This window comes from Anomaloglossus baeobatrachus, chromosome 1 (assembly GCF_048569485.1).
Source record: "Anomaloglossus baeobatrachus isolate aAnoBae1 chromosome 1, aAnoBae1.hap1, whole genome shotgun sequence".
Taxonomy (NCBI): domain Eukaryota; kingdom Metazoa; phylum Chordata; class Amphibia; order Anura; family Aromobatidae; genus Anomaloglossus; species Anomaloglossus baeobatrachus.
Window position 1 is genome coordinate 453,216,970 of NC_134353.1, and position 19,853 is coordinate 453,236,822.

The window sequence follows — 19,853 nt, forward strand, 5'->3', positions numbered from 1 at the left end:
ATGGCGTGCACCAGAGGGCCCACTACAAAGGTTTTCAAAAGGCGTTTGGGGCAGGTGGTGGGCTATGTCAATGTCCTGGGAGGTTATGAAGTGCTTGAGCTGGGCATATTCAAAGTGGAACCGCAATTTGAAGTTGCGGTTCTCTACAATCTCCCGGAGTGGAAGGAGGGACCCCCCCGAAACTACCTGGTTTAATCTCAGGGGGTTTAGTTTCGTGCAACCTAGAAAGTTGTTGGACGATGCTCCCGGTAGAAACTCCGGGTTGTCAGTTAGTGGCATGAGGGGTCCCCTAGGCTGGATCATGAGGTTGCGTGATGATATAGAGTGTATCGTTCGTAGTGTTTGTTTGGTACTATAGGACATCTCAATTTTATGTTTGATGAGGAGGGGCCAGGTCCACGGCAAGGTCGATGTCGATAAAGGGCACAGATCCTGTGCCAGGCAAACCCAGAGCTTAGACTTAGAGCAGTGCAAAAGGTCCAAGACCCTGGCATGAGCGGCTGCCATATAATATCGCCTACAATCGGGCAGACCTGTTCCCCCCGCGTTCTTGGTCCTGGTTAAAACGCTGCATCTCAAGCGAGCGCGTTTTTTGGACCAGACAAATTGATTAAATATGCGTTGTATCTTGGCCCAATATGCTGCCGGGATATATACCGGGACCGTCTGGACCAGGTACAATAATCGCGGCAGGGCGGTCATCCTGAGAGCGCCAATCCTGCCAAACCACGAAAGAGTGCCTTTTTGCCATGAGGCTAGGTCTCCCTCGAGTCTTGACAGAAAGGTTTGATAGTTTAATTGAAAGAGCCTAGTCAGATCGGAGGGAATCTTTATGCCCAGGTATTCAATGCTACCATGGGATGGCCATTTAAAGGGAAAACTTGGTTTTAGGGCGTTTACCATTGTGTGGGGCAGAGAGATATTCAGCGCCTCCGACTTGTCAAAATTAATTTTGAAATTGGACCATTTACTAAAGCGGTTTAGCTCCACTAGCAGGGACGGAAGGGAGGTGAGAGGATTACATAAATAAATAAGGAGATCATCGGCAAATGCGGCACATTTATGTTCCCGGTTTGCAACCCGAATGCCTTGAATATCTGGGTTAGCCCTAATGGCCGACAGTAAGTGTTCCATTACCAACACGTATAATAAAGGTGATAGGGGGCATCCCTGCCGGGTCCCATTCCGGATGGGGAAGGGCCTCGACAGAGTGCCATTAATCTTAATGTATGCAGTCGGAGAGTGATATAAAGCCATAATCTTAGAGGAGCAAATGGGTCCCAGGCCCATATGCTCCAATGTCTGTGAAAGTGACTGCCATGAGACTCTGTCGAAGGCCTTCTCAGCATCCAAAGATAACAGCATCAAAGAGAGTTTTTTAGTGTGTGCGTGTTGGATTAAGTCCAAGGTCTTTATAGTATTGTCCCTAGCTTCTCTGCCCTGGACAAACCCGACCTGTTCTGGATGGATCAGGTCAGGAAGCAAAGGGCCCAGTCTATTTGCCAAAAGCTTGGCATAGATTTTTAAATCTACATTAAGGAGTGATATCGGTCTGAAACTGCTACATATTGTGGGGTCCTTTCCAGCCTTACGAATCAGAGAAATATGGGCAGTGGTTGAATGGGGCGGGAAAGGGACCGAGTCCGAGATTGAGTTGAAAGAGAGGAGCATTAAGGGAGCTAACTGTTCCGAGAAGGCTTTATAAAATTTAGCGGGGAATCCGTCAGGTCCAGGACTCTTATTACCCGGTGTGTCACGAATCACCATCAACAATTCATTCAATAAAAATGGACTTTCCAGGTCCTCAATTGTGGAGCTACTAAGGCGCGTAAAGGGTGAGGGCATTGAGGGGCATTCGGCACTCAACTCAGAGGGTTCGACAGGTAAATTATATAGCTTGGAATAGTAGTCGTGAAACGTGTTGGAGATGTCGGGGGTGGCATAGAGTAGCTCGTCACGTGTGTTCTTGATACAAGGTATAAGGGTGTGGGCTCTTCCCTCTCTCAATGCGTTGGCCAGCAATCTGCCCGGTTTATCTCCAAACTCATAAAACCTCCCTTTCCCTACCTGTATCAGGCGCTTATACGAGGAGTCCAACAACTTTTTGACTTCCATCCTGGCCTGTAGAAGGGCCTGCAGGTTCGTGGCCGATAGTGCTCGTTTGTGTATAAGCTCACGTTCAGAGACCCTACGAAGGGCTGTTACTATATCTTGGGCCCGTTCTTTTTTGATTCGGGACCCATGCTTAATAAAAATACCCCGTATGACACATTTCAATGCTTCCCACTTATAAGTGGGGGCTGTGTCATCGGTTAAGTGGTCTGCTACGAACCCTGTGATAGAGGTCTGAACGTCAGAAACACAAAGCTCATCCAGCAACAGCGACTCATTTAGCCGCCACGAACCCCTGGGGGTCGGGAGGGAGGGTATCTCAACTGTACAATAGACCGGGGCATGATCCGACCATAGAATGTTGTCCATCCCAGTGTATCGAATCCAGGGGAGAGCGTTGTGTTGTAAAAGTATATAGTCTATGCGACTGTATGAGTCTTGAGTATGGGAATAGAAACTATAGTCCCTGTCGGACGGGTGTTTCAGTCTCCAGGTGTCGAACAGTTGAATACGCAATAGAGCTTTTTTGATACGTTTGATCGTGCTGTAGGCAATGTTAGATTTCCCCCTGGAGTTGTCCAATGTGGGGTCGAGGGTGACATTGAGGTCGCCACACAGAACCACTGTACCCTGAATCAGAGGGACCGCAACGTCTATCAGGCGGGTGACAAAGCTGTCTTGTTTTTGGTTTGGGGCATATGCGTTAATGACTGTGAGTGTTTGATCCCCTACCTTTAGCGAGAGGATGATATAACGTCCAAGACTATCAGTCGTACATTTTAGGATTTGATGTGGGAGGGATTTATGGATGGCTATCGCCACCCCTTTAGATCGGGAATCCGGGTTGTGCACAGACGAGGATTCTTTACTGTACGAGCAGTGAGACTATGGAACTCTCTGCCAATGTTGTAATGAATGATTCCCTACTAACATTTAAGCAGAGCCTGGATGCCTTTCTTGAAAAATTTAATATTACCAGTTATGTATATTAGATTTTATGACAGGGTGTTGATCCATGGAACTAGTCTGATTGCCGTATGTGGAGTCAGGAAGGAATTTTTTTCCCTATTGGAGCTTGTTTGCCACATTGGGGTTTTTTTGCCTTCCTATGGATCAACATGTTAGGCTACGGGTTGAACTAGATGGATTAAGGGCGGTTTTGCATGTTGCGACATCGCATGTGCGATGTCGGTGGGGTCAAATCGAAAGTGACGCACATCCGGCATCACTTTTGAGATCGTACTGTGTAAATGCTAGATGATACGATGAACGAGCGCAAAAACGTCGTTATCGTATCATCGTTACATTCACCGACATTTCCATAATGCCGGTGCAGCAACAGGTACGATGTTGTTCCTCGTTCCTGTGGCAGCACACATCGCTGTGTGTGAAGCCGCAGGAGCGAGGAACTTCACCACCGTGTGACGTCACTATGACGCTGCACGACCCACCCCCTTAGGAAGGAGGCGGGTCGCCGGCCAGAGCGACGGTCGCAGGGCAGGTGAGTGCATGTGAAGCTGGCGTAGCGATAATTTTCGCTACGCCAGCTATCACAAGATATCATACCTGCGACGGGGGCGGGGACCATCACATGCGAAATCGCAGCATCGGCTTGCAATGTCGCAACGTGCAAAGCCCGCCTTCGAGTCTCCCTTCAACCTTAAAAACTATGATACTATGATACTAGATTGCACAGCACCCTTGTGACAACCTGATAGGCCAGGGCGTCACACATACACATCTTAAAACCCTGATCACCAGAACTTTTCCTAATAACTCACTATTCTGAGCTTTCCCTCCTGTAGAAAACCCCCTTTCTTTCCTGTATCCTCAAGTATACCACGAAAAATAAACCTTAGGGATCAAATTGGCAACAAACCATGAAAAAATTGCCTATTAAAAATATATCTTTATTCAGTCAACTCACTAAAAACTGTCAATACAGTAACACAAAATAGCCACTAAAAGGTGGATAAATGGTGAGATAGGGACAAGTGCGCCAATTATGGATTTTCCAAGACAATTATATATATAATTAGGCTGGGGTAGGCTAATGCTCTCCATCTCAGACTTTCCCCTACCTATCAGCGGAGTGTTAATGTCGCAGGCGGGGAGGACGCTGCGCTCACCCACTGCTCGGGTCCGGCGCTGCTGCGGCTTGCTTGCTCGCTGCTCGGTGGCTCGAGCGGCGGGCCGGATCCGGGGCCTCAAGCGGCGCTCCTCGCCCGTGAGTGAAAAGGGGATTGGTTTTGGGGATTTGATTGTCCGTGACGCCACCCACGGTTGTGGTGAGGTTGTGACACCACCGCTGCTCTGGACGGGGATCCCGGGAGCGATGACAGGGAGCAGCTTAGATGTTGTTTCTTCCCTCCGTGGGTAGGGGATGTTGGTTGTCCCGGGGCCCGGTAAGGGGTAGGGATGGATGGCAGGCGGGTTGCGGGGCCTGATGAGGTGCAGGGTCGCGGGGGCAGCGCGGTGCCGCACCGCACAGTAGTACTCACTCAGTTAATCACGAAGACACAGTCCTTGGTAAAACACACAGCTGGATGGACGGGGCCCACTGACGGCTGCGGTGGTTTCTGCTCCCGGTAGGTTGATGGTGACTGCCTTTCCCTGCACCTGTGTTGTGTTACGGTTCCAATGGGTTCCCACCGGTAACCCACTCCCCAGCTTGGATGGGTGCTGAAGGAGCCCCTTTTGCCCACAGGCTCTGGCCCTGGGAACTGTAGCCTTGGCGGTGACTGTGTTTCCCTTCACGGTTTGAGCTGTCGCCTTCTATCAGGACTTGACTGCTGGGAAACCCAGGAGGGTCCCTTCGCTAACGGATTTGACAAATTCAACGGCGACTCCTAGCCTTGTCGGGGTCCGTAAGCCCTGCCGGATGGTGCTGGCTTCTCTTTGTTCACCGGTCTGGTACCGCCGGGCCACCGCCCGTCCATGGTCCTTACGGCTCACTCCAATCGGCCTCTCCTGCAGACGGTCACCACCGTCTGCCAACCTTGCTGTACCGTCCGGGCCACACACCCGGACGCCGTCAGTCAGTTGCTCCTCTACCACTTCTCTCCTTACTTCACTCAACTCCCAACCTAAACTAAACTAAACTAACTTCCTTTTCCCGCCTCCAGGACTGTGAACTCCTCGGTGGGCGGGACCAACCGCCTGGCCCACCCCCTGGTGTGGACATCAGCCCCTGGAGGGAGGCAACAAGGGTTTTGTTTGACTTTGGTGTGCCTAACCGGGGTGTGGGGTGTGTTGGTGTTGTTCTGTGATGACCTGGCTTGTCCAGGGCACCACATTAACACCCTAATACTTGGTGCCCCCACTCCTCGGCAGCTGACCCTCACTGACCCTAAAATCCACAATAAACTACCACCATCACTACAATTCGTGTCAGTGCAGTGTGCAAGTTTCCTCTAACCTATCCATAGCTTTGGGACACTCAAAAGCAGGGGGGATTAAGGGTAACCAGGGCCCCGGGCTGTTCAGGACTATGTGGGCCCCCCCATCCCTAAACACGGGTCATGTGACAGGTCATGTGAGGGGTCATGTATCAAACACCTGAAACAGATAATTTCTGAAAAATAGTTGACGAAACTATAACGTAAAAAACATCCACTAATCTAATAAATATACCCTTCAGTTTAAAAAAAAACCAAAAACACTAAGGCCTAATAATGAACAGTCCAACTTTAATCTGTAAACAAGACTATTGAACAAAAAAATAATGAAAAAAACTCCGTGTGAACATAGTTTAACAAATACTGAAATAAAATACTCAAATTTTCAGCGTGTGCACGAGGCCTTACACATACTGAGGTAAAAACTCACTAATACTGAATGTGTGCATGAGGCCTTACACATACTGAGGTACAAACTCACTAATACTGAACGTGTGCACATGACTTTAGCGTATGTTCACACAGGGGATTTTCTGCAGCAAACTCTGAGCAAAAGCTGCAGCTTGTTATTAGCATGTATTTACATTAAACCAATGAAAAAAAACTATGAAAAAACACTGAATAACTGCCCTATGTGAACATAGCTTAACAAATACTAAGGTAATAAAAACTCTAATACTGCACGATTCCTTGGGCCATGTGCACACATTGAGTATTTGGTGAGTTTTTTACCTCATTATTTGTAAGGCCATGTGTGCACATTCAGCATTTGGTGACTTTTTATTACCTCCGTATTTGTAAAAAATTCACCAAATACTCAATGTGTGCAGACGACCTTATTGTAGAAGTGAAAATATATATGGGGTATGGGATTGGTGTGAACTGAAACTACATGGGGCAGATGTCCCCGGCCTGTACACTGTGTGTGCCCCTCCATTATATCCACTACATACTGTATATCATGATACATGCAGAATATCCTGATGGAGTGGCACACACAGTATGTGGAGGCAGACATTGGAAATATCCAAGATGGAGCGAGGGCCAGTGAGGTACAGTGTGCTGGAGCGTTTCACTCTTAAGGGGGCTTTACACGCTACGATATCGTTAATGTTTGGTCGTCAGGGTCAAGTTGTTAGTGACGCATGTTACGACAAGGACTCTCATGGGTTAAAGTTTCTTAAAATTCAGCCAGACAGCATGATAGATTGTTTATAGACGGGGGAGAAGTCCCTCATTGTTTTTACAAGACCCTTGTTGACTCAATGTAATTGTGTTGGCCACTGAAAGCTAGACTTATTGTTCTCCAGACTTTTCCAGTAACCCTTGTATTGTAGTTGTGTATTGTTAATGTGATTACCTTAGTAGCCATTGTTGAGTCTGTGACTTGCAGACTCCGTGTAGATATCTTCAGTCTTTCTGTAGACATCATTTGGATGAACATTGTCCATACAGCTTGAGATTCATCCAATGGGAGAGGCGCTCTTGTCCAACCAATCGATGAAGACGCAGTGTATCTAAGTGGAAGGCTGTGGCTATAAAAAGGGACTTCTTTAAGCCACCAGGTTGATGGATGCTGATGGATCCAGTCTAAGCTCTTTGGAGCTGACTAGAGGATAAGGATATCTTATGGCTTCAATCTAGGGACTCCGGTTCCAGTTGGAGACCATATCCACAGCCTAGGGATTTCAACTCCGGCTACCAGGATTGTAACATCATATCAGGACTACCTAAGGAGGACACTCAGGTTGGGACAATCCGGTCACCTGGCTACAGACTTTACAGACCTCACACAGCTTCCTAAATCTGGCGCTATTCCTTTCTCGGTGGGTGCCCGCCAAAAGAGGGGTGCTGCTGGATTGGAGTAAGTGGCCCTGGAAGCTCTGAGGCATGGACATTCTAAATCCCTGGTGAGCCAGCGGAAGGGTGAGACTCTGTTGCCTGTTACATTTGTGTTTTGCTGGTTATGTGCCGTTAATTGTTTGGGGATCCAATAAAGTCTAATTATTGTGGTTCCCTCACCCTGTGTTGTCTGAGTAGTGTTACGCCCACGGTTAAGGAGGCCGGGGTTCAGTTGGGATGAGCCCTGAGCCACGCTGTCTTTCTAAAGGCAGCGGGTTTTAGTGGATGAAAGCACCCACTGAGCCCCGTGTCTCCACAACGCACATCCGGCGTCATTAACGATATCGCAGCATGTAATACTTACCAGCGACCTTAGGCGACCTCAAAAATGGTGAAAATCGTTCACCATGGAGAGGTCGTCCCAAAGTAAAAAATCGGTAAGGGTTGTTTAGCGTTGTGGTTCATCGCTCATGCGGCAGCACACATCGCTATGTGTGACACCGCATGAGCGAGGAACGTCTCCTTACCTGCCGCCGGCCCCAATGTGGAAGGAAGAGGTGGGCGGGATGTTTACATCACGCTCAGCTCCGCCCCTCCGCTTTGATTGGCCGGCCGCTTAGTGACGTTCCGGTGACGTCGCTATGATGCCGAACGTCCCTCCCCCTTGAAGGAGGGATTGTTCGGCAGTCACAGCAACGCCGCCGACCAGGTAAGTATGTGTGACGCTGCCGTAGCTGTCTCCACAATTGGTGGCAGCAGTGGGATACTACTCAGCCTGGTTTACCCAGGGGAGCTGCAGCGGACTGGTGTTCGTGGACACCGTCCAGGGCTCAACAACCAGGGAGGCACATAAGCATACCCAGCAGGCCATAAGGGAGGCATTCAGGTTTCGGACGCTGCCATGTCCAACCCCACCAGCTCAGCCATGGGACAAACACCAGAGAGGAGACACGACCGAAGCAGTAAATGGATGCTACAGGATCTGTGCCAGATGCGAAAGATTGAATACGGGAACACTGACACTCGGTCAGACTTGATCCGGAAATTAGTCTGTTGAGATGCCCAGAATGATGCAGAGGATGATGAGGACACTGCCGTTGTGGTATCAGAGGAGGTAAACCCTGTATCTTATCCTAGATCCATTGACAGTCTGGAAACAAACCAAACCCAACCAGACCGATTCAAGGAATTGTTTACTGCATTGGGGCCTGAAGCTTCAAGGGAAGAGAGGGCTGGTGTTCTGCAATTTGTGTTTGGATTTCCAATTTCCTTACCATCAGCACCTACCTCCAGGATAGACCACCACCGAGGAAGTCATCTTCGCTACAGGGATGTGCCAGTGTTTAATGATTCCAGCACTGAGATAGATGAACACTTGCAAAACTTTGAGATGCTAATGCAAATGCACCAGGTGCCCACAGATGAGTGGTCCAAATACCTGTGGACAAGCTTGCCGGTCCGGGCCCAGGAGGCTGTCCGATCACTTGGGCCTCAGGACTGCTTGGACTACGGAATTACTAAGGACACTTTGTTGGCCCTTTTTACCATAACACCCGAGAGACATCGCACTAAGTTCCGGACTATGTCTCGCCAGGGTGTCTCGTACGTCGAATATGGCAGTCAACTCCGACGACACTGTAATCGCTGGCTCGATGGTCGGGCTGCCCACTCCGCTGCTGCCCTCCGGGACGTGATAGTGCTTGAACAGCTGCTGGAGCAGATGGACCCGGAAATCCGAGAATGGGTAGCTGACAGGAAGCCCGACACCCCAGAGCAAGCAGCGCAATTGGCTGACGAATTTACAGCCAACCGACCCAGCTGGAGGCCCAATAGGCCCACCGATCTGAGGAGGTCCCTCAACCATGGATCCAAGCAACCCCCAGATTCACGTGCTGGACTAACTCATTACCCCACAGAAGCCCCAACAAGACAAAGGTTTACCAACAGGGTGGGTGACTTGTCTAACCCACGGCGCTGTTATACGTGTGGGCGCCTTGGACACATGGCCAAAGAGTGTCTACAAAACCGGGGCCCCATGCCTGGAGCCCGTCTACCAGTCAACATATGCCGAGATGAACCAACGAGACCTGAGGAATGCTACTCCTGAGAAACACCAATAGCTGAGGAAGTGGTTTATCCAGTCCACACCCTACGGTAGGCCGGACACCGTACACCAGCCAACCTCCATCCCCACATCCAGACGGTCAAGGTCGGTGATATACAGGCTCAGGGACTTCGAGACTCGGGATCTTCCATCACCCTGGTCAGCCCAGATATTGTTCCCACAGAACATCATTTACCTGGCCGCCAAGTGACCATCACCCTTGCTGGGGGCCAGCGCTCGAACATCCCTTTGGCACGAGTGCAGTAGGACTGGGGAACTGACCAAGGAAAGGTTGAAGTGGGGCTCATGGACGGCCTCCCCACCCCTGTAATTTTGGGAAATGACCTAGGACAAGGACTATCCAGCCAGTTTGTCACCGCCATCACCCGCAGCCAAGCCAAACACCATCCTGGTGCAGGTCTTTCTTCCAGCCCATCAGAGGAGAAACCTCCTCCTCAATCTTCAGCCTCCTCATCAGAGCCAACAAATGTGAGTACATCAGACCCAACTGTGGCCATTGATTGGGGGGAGATAGATCGTAAGGAGTTCAGGGAAGCTCAACTGTCAGACCCCACCCTAAAGCTTATCTGTAGTGCGGCCACCCAACCTGGGGGAGGAATTTAGGGGGAGGTATATAGATGGGAAAAAGGCCTCTTATATCGGGAGAAGCCTGCATCCTGCCCAGAAAAACCCTGGACCCGTGTACATCAGCTTGTGGTACCCCAGCAATACCGACCCCAACTATTGCGTTTAGCTCATGATGTTCCTGCGGCTGGGCACATGGGGACCAAAAAGACTCGGGCCCGCCTGCTGCGTAGTTTTTTCTGGCCAAGGGTCACTCAAGAAGTGCAAAAATACAGAGCCTCTTGCCCAGTGTGTCAGCGTATGGGGGGAGCCCCATGCCGTGCCCCACTTCAACCCATGCCCTTGATAGGAGAACCGTTCCAGAGAGTTGCCATTGATATAGTAGGCCCCTTAGCCATCCCCAGCCGCAGTGGAAAAAGATTCATCCTCACCCTGGTAGACTTTGCCACCCGTTACCCAGAAGCCGTTGCCTTAACCTCCATAGATGCAGAGCATGTGGCTCAGGCTCTACTGGACATCTTTAGCCAGGTAGGGTTTCCACAGGAAGTATTGACTGACCAGGGGGCACAGTTCCAAAGTGAACTGATTCACACCCTGTGGGAAAAACATGGAGTCCACCCCATGCGCACAACCCCCTACCATCCTGAAACAAATGGATTGTGTGAGCGCTTCAACAAAACGCTCAAACAGCTCATTAGCCGATATGTGGAGTCCGAGGGGGGGGACTGGGAGAAAAACTTGCAGCAGCTCCTTTTTGCTTACCGGGAGATGCCGCACTGGGTTCTCTCCCTTTGAATTGCTGTACGGCCGAAAAGTACGAGGGCCCCTAGAGCTGGTACGAGAGAGTTGGGAGGGCACCTTCCCCACAGAAGAGGTTCCCATACTGGACTATGTTCAAAAGTTTAGGGAAAGGATGAGGCACCTCATGGCGTTAGCCCATGGGAATTTAGAAGTGGCTCAGGAAAGGCAAAAACGATGTTACAACCGCAATGCCCAGCTCCGAGAATTTGCCTGTGGACAGAAGGTCCTAGTACTAGTACTGGTGCGGAAAAACAAGCTGCAAGCCATGTGGGCGGGTCCATTCACCATTACCAAGAAATGTGGCAATACTGACTACACCGTGGCCCTGGATCGAGCAGGTGTTCGTGAGCGTACCTACCACATCAACAGGCTAAAAGCTTATGAGGAACGAGAAGTCACCAATTTAGCAGTTTGCTGTCCAGAGTTAGATGATCCAGAGTTGGACCAGATCCCAGACCTATTAGTGGACTCCAAAAGGGAAATGGGGGTAAAAGATGTATCACTAGGGGAGCAGCTTTGTCCATCACAGAAGCGACAGATATCAGACATACTCGGAACATATGAAACCCTGTTCACAAGTCAGCCTGGTAGAACCCCCCTGGTCCAGCATCATGTCAATACAGGGGCAGCCACCCCACTAAGACAACCCGCCTACCGGGTGACCCCTCCTGTGTTGGCAATGATGAAGGCCGAGGTGGATGACATGTTAAATATGGGAGTCATAGTCCCCTCCCATAGCCCATGGGCTGCCAGTGTGGAGTTGGTGCCAAAAAAGGACAAGAGTACTCGTTTCTGTGTGGACTATAGATGGCTCAATGAGGTCACGATTACAGATGCTTACCCCATGCCCCGGGTGGATGAACTACTAGATAGGTTAGGGGGGTCTCAGTTTATATCTACCCTCGATTTGAGCAAGGGATACTGGCAGATCCCACTCACAAAAGACGCTCAAGAGAAATCGGCCTTCATAACCCCTTTTGGCCTCTTTGAGTTTACCAGCATGCATTTTGGGATGAAAAATGCCCCAGCCACCTTCCAGAGGATGGTAGACCATTTACTAGAGGGATGTCAGGGGTATGCCCAGGCCTATTTGGATGACATTGCTATCTTCAGCGACACTTGGGAAGAGCATCTTCAGCATGTGTCCCAGGTGCTGCAGAGGGTAGCCAAAGCCCAGCTCACCATCCGACCTGACAAATGGCAAATGGGGATGGCCGAAGTGCTATACCTGGGACATCGGGTGGGAAGTGGGTGCATTCGTCCCGAACCTGCAAAAGTAGAAGCCATTATACAGTGGCCACGCCCGGTCAATCAAAAACAGGTCCCTGCATTTTCGAAAGTTTATCCCCAATTACAGTACCATAGCAAAACCGCTCATTGACCTCACAACCAAAAGATATGCCCGTAACCTTATCTGGACCCCAGAATGTGAAACTGCGTTCCTCCAATTGAAAGACCGGCTAGCCCAAAGCCCAGTATTGACTGCTCCTGACTTCCGTCGCAGATTCATTGTCCAAACAGACGCATCGGACACCGGACTAGGAGCTGTACTTAGCCAAGTGGGGGACAACGGTGAGGAACATCCGATAGCGTACCTCTCCCGGAAGCTGTTGGACCGAGAGAGGGCTTACGCCACCCTAGAAAAAGAATGCCTGGTTTTAGTCTGGGCCCTAAAAAAAATTGCAGCCCTACATCTATGGCAATGAGTTTACAGTCCTCACTGACCACAATCCATTGAGTTGGCTAAATTGCACTGCCGGTGACAACGGACGCTTGCTCAGGTGGAGTCGGGCATTACAATCTTACAATTTTTCCATCTCCCATAAACAGGGCAAGAACCATGGAAATGCGGATGGGCTTTCCCGACAAGAGGAGAAGGATGATCGGAAGCCTATCATGTCTGGCTAATATTAAGAAGGGGGAGGAATGTGACGACATGGACTCTCATGGGTGAAAGTTTCTTAAAATTCAGCCAGACAGCATGATAGATTGTTTATAGACGGGGGAGAAGTCCCTCATTCTTTTTACAAGACCCTTGTTGACTCAATGTAATTGTGTTGGCCACTGAAAGCCAGACGTATTGTTCTCCAGACTTTTCCAGTAACCATTGTATTGTAGTTGTGTATTGCTAATGTGATTACCTTAGTAACCATTGTTGAGTCTGTGACTTGCAGACTCCATGTAGATATCTTCAGTCTTTCTGTAGACATCATTTGGATGAACATTGTCCATACAGCTTGAGATTCATCCAATGGGAGAGGCGCTCTTGTCCAACCAATCGATGAGGACGCAGTGTATCTAAGTGGAAGGCTGTGGCTATAAAAAGGGACTTCTTTAAGCCCTGGAAGCTCTGAGGCATGGACATTCTAAATCCCTGGTGAGCCAGCGGAAGGGTCAGACTCTGTTGCCTGTTACATTTGTGTTTTGCTGGTTATGTGTTATGTGCCGTTAATTGTTTGGGGATCCAATAAAGTCTAATTATTGTGGTTCCCTCACCCTTGTCTGAGTAGTGTTACACCCACGGTTAAGGAGGCCGGCGTTCAGTTGGGATGAGCCCTGAGCCACACTGTCTTTCTAAAGGCGGCGGGTTTTAGTGGACGAGAGCACCCACTGAGCCCCATGTCTCCACAACACACATCCGGCGTCATTAACGATATCGCAGCTTGTAATACTTACCAGCGACCTTAGGCGACCTCAAAAATGGTGAAAATCGCATGCGCGACGGGGGAGGGTACTTACACGCTCGCTATCGCTACAAATTGCTAGCGATATCGCTAACATGTAAAGCCCCCTATAGAGTTTCAATCCTCCATTCCCAATCTATACATACAGGAGTGTATGGATTGGGAATGGAGGATTGAAACTACATAGATCAGATGCCACAGAACAGTTTGATAGAAGACACCCTCGTCCCCCCCCTTCACATAGTGTGCCGCCGTTGTCTGCTGCTAGTGAACAGGTCGGCAGATACTTCTACAGAACAGGTCACCGATCCGTCTCCATTCTTCAGGCTGGTGGACTCCAGCATGGCCTGCAACAACGCCGTCACCATTACAGAGGACGCTCCTCTTTGGCAGACAGGTGGGCAGGACTCCCTCAGCCGCGCCGCACCCTGTATGTTGCTAGTACATCCTGCCCAGGGCTGCCACCAGGAATTTCGGGCCCCATTCAGACTCCGCCTTCACTACAGCTTCGCCTCTACCCCTCAAACCTTCGGCAATAGAAAAAAGTTGTTCCCAGCATCACGTCCAAGAAATAAGGTTAAAAAACAATTTTATTCCAGAAGGTTAAAACCAACACTAGGCTGGATGGACGTCCACAAAGTATAAAACAATGGCTTACACGTTCCAAACCTAAAAGAGGTTCTTAGTCTTAGACAATTCCTGCTAGGTTTGCACAAGTTATGGAATAAAATTGGTTTTTAACCTTATTTCTTATGTGCTTTGTTGAGCACCACCCTTATGTGACCTTACGGTGAGCAGTTGGAATATTTTCTATATGGTCGGGCTATTTCCATATATTGTGGAGTTTTATATGTGATTTGGTTGTGCCGGACGTCTCTTTTACTGTGCTGAACCTTATTTCTTGGACGTGCTGCTGGAAATAACTTTTTTATATTGCCGGACTTTGCTTCTTTGAACACGGAGCTGACCTCCCTGCACCGTCCTCCAGAGAAAGGACCCAGTTGATGCATTTACTGGGTGAGCTGAGATCCTCCCTCGAACCTTCCACAGGTCCCACCATCATTCTTGGAAAATCTCCAATTCTGCAAACAGTCTTCACCAAACATTAACCGCTAGTCGTCATTTTGACATCCCGAAAAAAAGCTGCATGCACCGTTTTTTCGGGTCATCAAAATGACAAGCCCCAGAATCGTCAGCCATATGCATATATCTAATATATAAAGCTGAGTGTGTGTATAATATATATACAGTATATATATATATATATATATATATATATGCATGTATGTATGTGTCCGCTAAAGGAATCCGCACCGTCACATTTACAATCACGATATTTTACACAGACACCTCAGGTGACTCAGGGAACGTCATAGACTATGTTTTGAGGGGAAAATGTAACCCCGTGCTTTACAGTTATTCACCAAAAAACCTCCTTACATTAAAGTCATTGGAGCTGGGAGCCACAGGTCAATTATAGACGGATAGAGAGACAGGGAAAGAGACAGACAGACAGAGACAGCCAGCCAGGGAAAAAGACAGCCAGCCAGGGAAAGACAGACAGACTACATGCACTTATACACACACAGCTCTACAACAGACACATCTCCTTACACACACACACACTGTACATTACCTCATCTTGCAGTAACTGATCAAGTGCAGAGCAGGAGAGGAGAGGAGACACTGGGAGCTGCATGGAAGCAGCAGCAGCTGAATAGCGACAGGACCTATCAGTTCTCGGGTCATGTGATCAGGCAAGGTCCTTCACCTTCTCAGCCTCCGTTCTGCTCCAGTACATTTCTTGTCTACTCTACACCGATCACATAGATCAGTGTAGGAAGAGAGAGGGCAGCTCTCTATGAGCGACCCGGGCCCCCTCATTGCCCTGATGGCGGTCCCGACCTCTGGGGCCCGGTGAGCAGAGGAATGAAAGGGGAGAGACCCGGGCTGTCCGTGCCCCCGCCCCCTCCTGGCTTCTGCTCAGGAGTCACATTTGTAGTTCCCTGAAGACGGCTCTGGTCCTGCCGATGTGCTGCAGGGCGGGCAGATGACGCAGCAGCTTAAAAATATTTAATGTGGATTATAATGGGGCAATTTACTGTTCGGAGCATGGGCCCCCTGGAGCCTCGGGCCCCGGGCAGAAGCCCAGATTGCCCTCATTATAATCCGTCTCTGCTCAAGAGTATTAACATGTTAAAAATATTTCCATTCTTACTGCATACCTCTTCATCTGATCATACATTCCAGTCTAAAGAATCACAAGACTTACTCGACTGCTGCAGTGCTTCTTGGATCGTTTTCTCTCTGATGTGGACTTTTATCACAGCTTACAGTGTTTGACTCCTGTTTTCAACCACCTCCTGTTGCTCAGTGCCAACATCTTGTTGCACTCTATTGTTGTTTTGATCTCTTCAACAAGAGGCACTGTGCGAGTATAGGTTCATTTGTAGTATGGTGACAAAATTTTGGAAAAACCACAACTAAACGGAGAATGCAGTACATTTTTGCCAGCTACATAAACAACTGGCCCTAATCTTTCATACCAGGGTCCCTAGTGACTAGCCCCTCTAGGTGTCCTCTATAAACTCCTGTTGCTATGTCCCTATCTATTTACCTAGTGGCCAAAGCTGGAGACTCGTAACTAAAAGATTCCTATTTTGCAAAACTGTTGGGATGCCAATCTATTCTCAGACCAATTTATGTGCTAAAAAGAATTCCCGTTTGTGTGCAACAAGAGCACACCATTTCCCGATGGCCTTTTTGCAAACCACCAAGGTGGACTTTTGGGCTTTTTAGCCTGCCAGCGGGGGTTCAATCACTGGCCTTTTTGCTTACTCTGGGAAGTACTTTTTGCTTTCTGGCAACCATATGGTGCACTATTGGGCCTATTTAGCATGCCACCAGTGAGTACTCTTCGGCAAAAAGGCCAGCCAGTGGTATAAAATCAAAAGCCGTTAGCGTGCCGCTGAGGCACACCGTTTCCTGTTGGCCTTTCTCCAGCCAGCCTGTAGGCAGCACTCTTGTGCTATTCTTTGGCCTGCCTCCAGGCTGCTCCCTTGCGCCTTTCTCCGGCCAGCCTGCGGGCTGCACCCTTGCACCTCTCTCCGGCCAGCCTGCGGGCTGCGCCCTTGCGCCTTTCTTCGGCTAGCCTGGGGGCTGTGCCCTTGTGCCTTTCTTTGGCCAGCCTGAGGGCTGCGCTCTTGCGTTTTTCTTCAGCCAGCTTGCGGGTGGCGCCCTTGCGCATTTCTTCGGCCAGCTTGCAGGCTGCGCCCTTGCGACTTAATTCGGCTAGACTGGGGGATGTGCACTTGCACCTTCCTTAAGCCAATCTTCGGTCTTGCGCCCTTCTTCTGCCAGCCTGTTGGGTGCGCCCTTGCACCATTCTCTGGCCAGACTGCAGCATGCACAATTGCGCTTTTCTTCCGCCAGCCTGCGAGCTGCGCCCTTGAACCTTTCTTCGGCCAGCCTGCGGGCTGCGCCCTTGGGCCTTTCTTCGGCCAGCTCATTGCTCTATTTGTTTGATACAATTGTCTCTCTTATCTCACTTACCTTATTCAAGGTGTTGGTGAGTTCATTAATACTAATTGGTTGTTGATACAGGGCTTTAAGGTGGTGTCACACATAGCGACGACAACGACGTCGCTGCTAAGTCACCATTTTCTGTGACGTAGCAGCGACATCCCATCGCTGTCACTGTGTGTGACATCCAGCAATGACCTGGCTCCTGCTGTGAAGGCGCTGGTCGTTGCTGAATGTCCTGCTTCATTTTTTGGACGTTGCTCTCCCGCTGTGAAGCACACATCGCTGTGTGTTACAGCGAGAGAGCGACGAACTGAAGCGAGTAGGGAGGAGGGAGCCGGCATCTGGCAGCCTGCGGTAAGCTGTAACCATGGTAAACATCGGGTAACCAAGAAGCCCTTTCCTTGGTTACCCGATATTTACCTTAGTTACTAGCGTCCGCCGCTCTCACGCTGCCAGTGCTGGCTCCCTGCTCCCTGCATACTTAGCTGGAGTACACATCGGGTAATTAACCCGATGTGTACTTTGCCTAGGAGTGCAGGGAGCCAGCGCTAAGCGGTGTGTTCTCATGCTGCCAGTGCCGGCTCCCTGCACACATAGCTGGAGTACACATCGAGTAATTAACCCGATGTGTACTCTGGCTAGGAGTGCAGGGAACAGGGAGCCGGCACTGGCAGCGTGAGAGCGGCGGACGCTAGTAACTAAGGTAAATATCGGGTAACCAAGAGAAGTGCTTTCCTTGGTTACCCAATATTTACCCTAGTTACGCTACCACGCGTTGCTGCTAGCTGGGGGCTGGTCACTGGTTGCTGTTGAGATCTGCCTGTTTGACATCTCACCAGTGACCATGTAACGACGCAGCAGCGATCCTGATAAGGTCAGATCGCTGGTCGTGATCATTGCTGCGTCGCTATGTGTAACACCACCTTTAGTCTTTTTACTTACTCTTCTGATACATATACACAATAAAAAATTTTTTTTGCATAGTATGAGTTCATTGAGCCCCACTTACCTGATTGACATCAATTCCTTCTGTATTCACATTTCTCTTTTTCTCATTCATCTTTTTCATCTTTACTTCACTCCAAAAGCGTAAAAGCCACTTTACACACTGCGATATCGGTCCCAATATCGCTAGCGTGGGTACCTGCCCCCATCTGTTGTGCGACACGGGCAAATCGCTGCCCGTACCACACAACATCGCCCAGACCCGTCACACATACTTACCTGCCCGGCGACGTTGCTGTGACTAGCGAACCGCCTCCTTTCTAAGGGGGCGGTCCGTGCGGCATCACAGCGACGTCACTGACCAGCCGCCCAATAGAAGCGGAGGGGCGGAGATGAGTGGGACGTAACATTCCGCCCACCTCCTTCCTTCCTTATAGCGGCCGGGAGGCAGGTAAGGAGAGCTTCCTCGTTCCTGCGGCGTCACACATAGCGATGTGTGCTGCCGCAGCAACGAGGAACAACATCGTTACTGCTGCAGTAACGATATTTGAGAATGGACCCCCATGTCACCGATGAGCGATTTTGCACGTTTTTGCGACTATGCAAAATCGCTCATCGGTGTCACACGCAACAACATTGCTAATGCGGCCAAATGTGTGTCACAAATTCCGTGACCCCAACGACTCCGCATTAGCGATATCGTAGCGTGTAAAGCCCCCTTTAGTCAGTCTCACTTCTTTCCTTCTTTTTCCTTTTTTCTTTCTTCTTTAGGAAATATATATTTTATTTACTTACCATTTGTATTTCAGTCATAGGTTAAGAAGCCATAACTTGCATCAAATTGGTGATGAGGTTTTCTTTCATTGTACTTTGTATACATATAATACAATACATATAGGTAAAATATTTTTTTGTCCACATAAACAAGTGTTGTTGTAACTTGTGATTATTGTTTTTCTCCATTTGTACAAATGTTTCTTTGTTTGTATTATAGACAGTTTTCTGAAAAAGGCAATTGTATTATCCGAAATGTCAAAAAAAACAAATGTTAAATCACTGTTTATATTTTTCCTTTTTTCACATGAAGTACTATCAATAAAATAATTTGTTCACAAAAATCATTCTGATCGAGTGCCGAAGTTTTTGATAATTTTACAGTTGTTCACATAAGTATAGGTGATCTGTGCTGCCTTGGGTCCCAATCCATCCACAGGACAAAGATGCAGAAAATGTTTTTTCACCATCAGGGCCTTCAAGTCCTAGAAGGTGGCAATCAGTAGTTCTTGGACCCACTGCTTAAAGTTTATTCTAAGCCCATCCACCACATCACTGTAGCTGTTAAGTCCACATTGGAGAATGCAGAACCTTTTGCAGTAGAATTTTAAAGTCAGTTGATATTTACTTCTTAGTACCTGTTTGATGTACTCATAGTCTGCATTATGGTCTCAAGGGAGAGCTGCGAACCATTCCTGGAGTTAAGTATCGAGCCCACTGATCATCGGGCAACTGGTAATGTCTGTAGGTCTTTTCAAATCCCCTAAGAAATATGTTTGAGTCCCATCCCTTTGCATCACAGAAAAATGATTGGTTTGGGGTTAAAGCTGTCGACATTGCTGGACTCATTCCTCAATTGTGTAGGTCACTGCATTTGAGTCAGGCTAACTGCAGTTGGTGCTCTCAGCTTGTCGCTATCGCGCTGTAGGTTTTTGCTTGACTCATGCTCTGCTTGGCATTCTCATAGCACCAGTTACAAGTGCATTTGAGTGTCACATTCTCCAATTTGCTGCAGAATGAGGACACGCAAGAGTTCATGCCACGCTAGGAGCTCTGGTTGCTGCTAGCCTCCTCCAAGTCAGA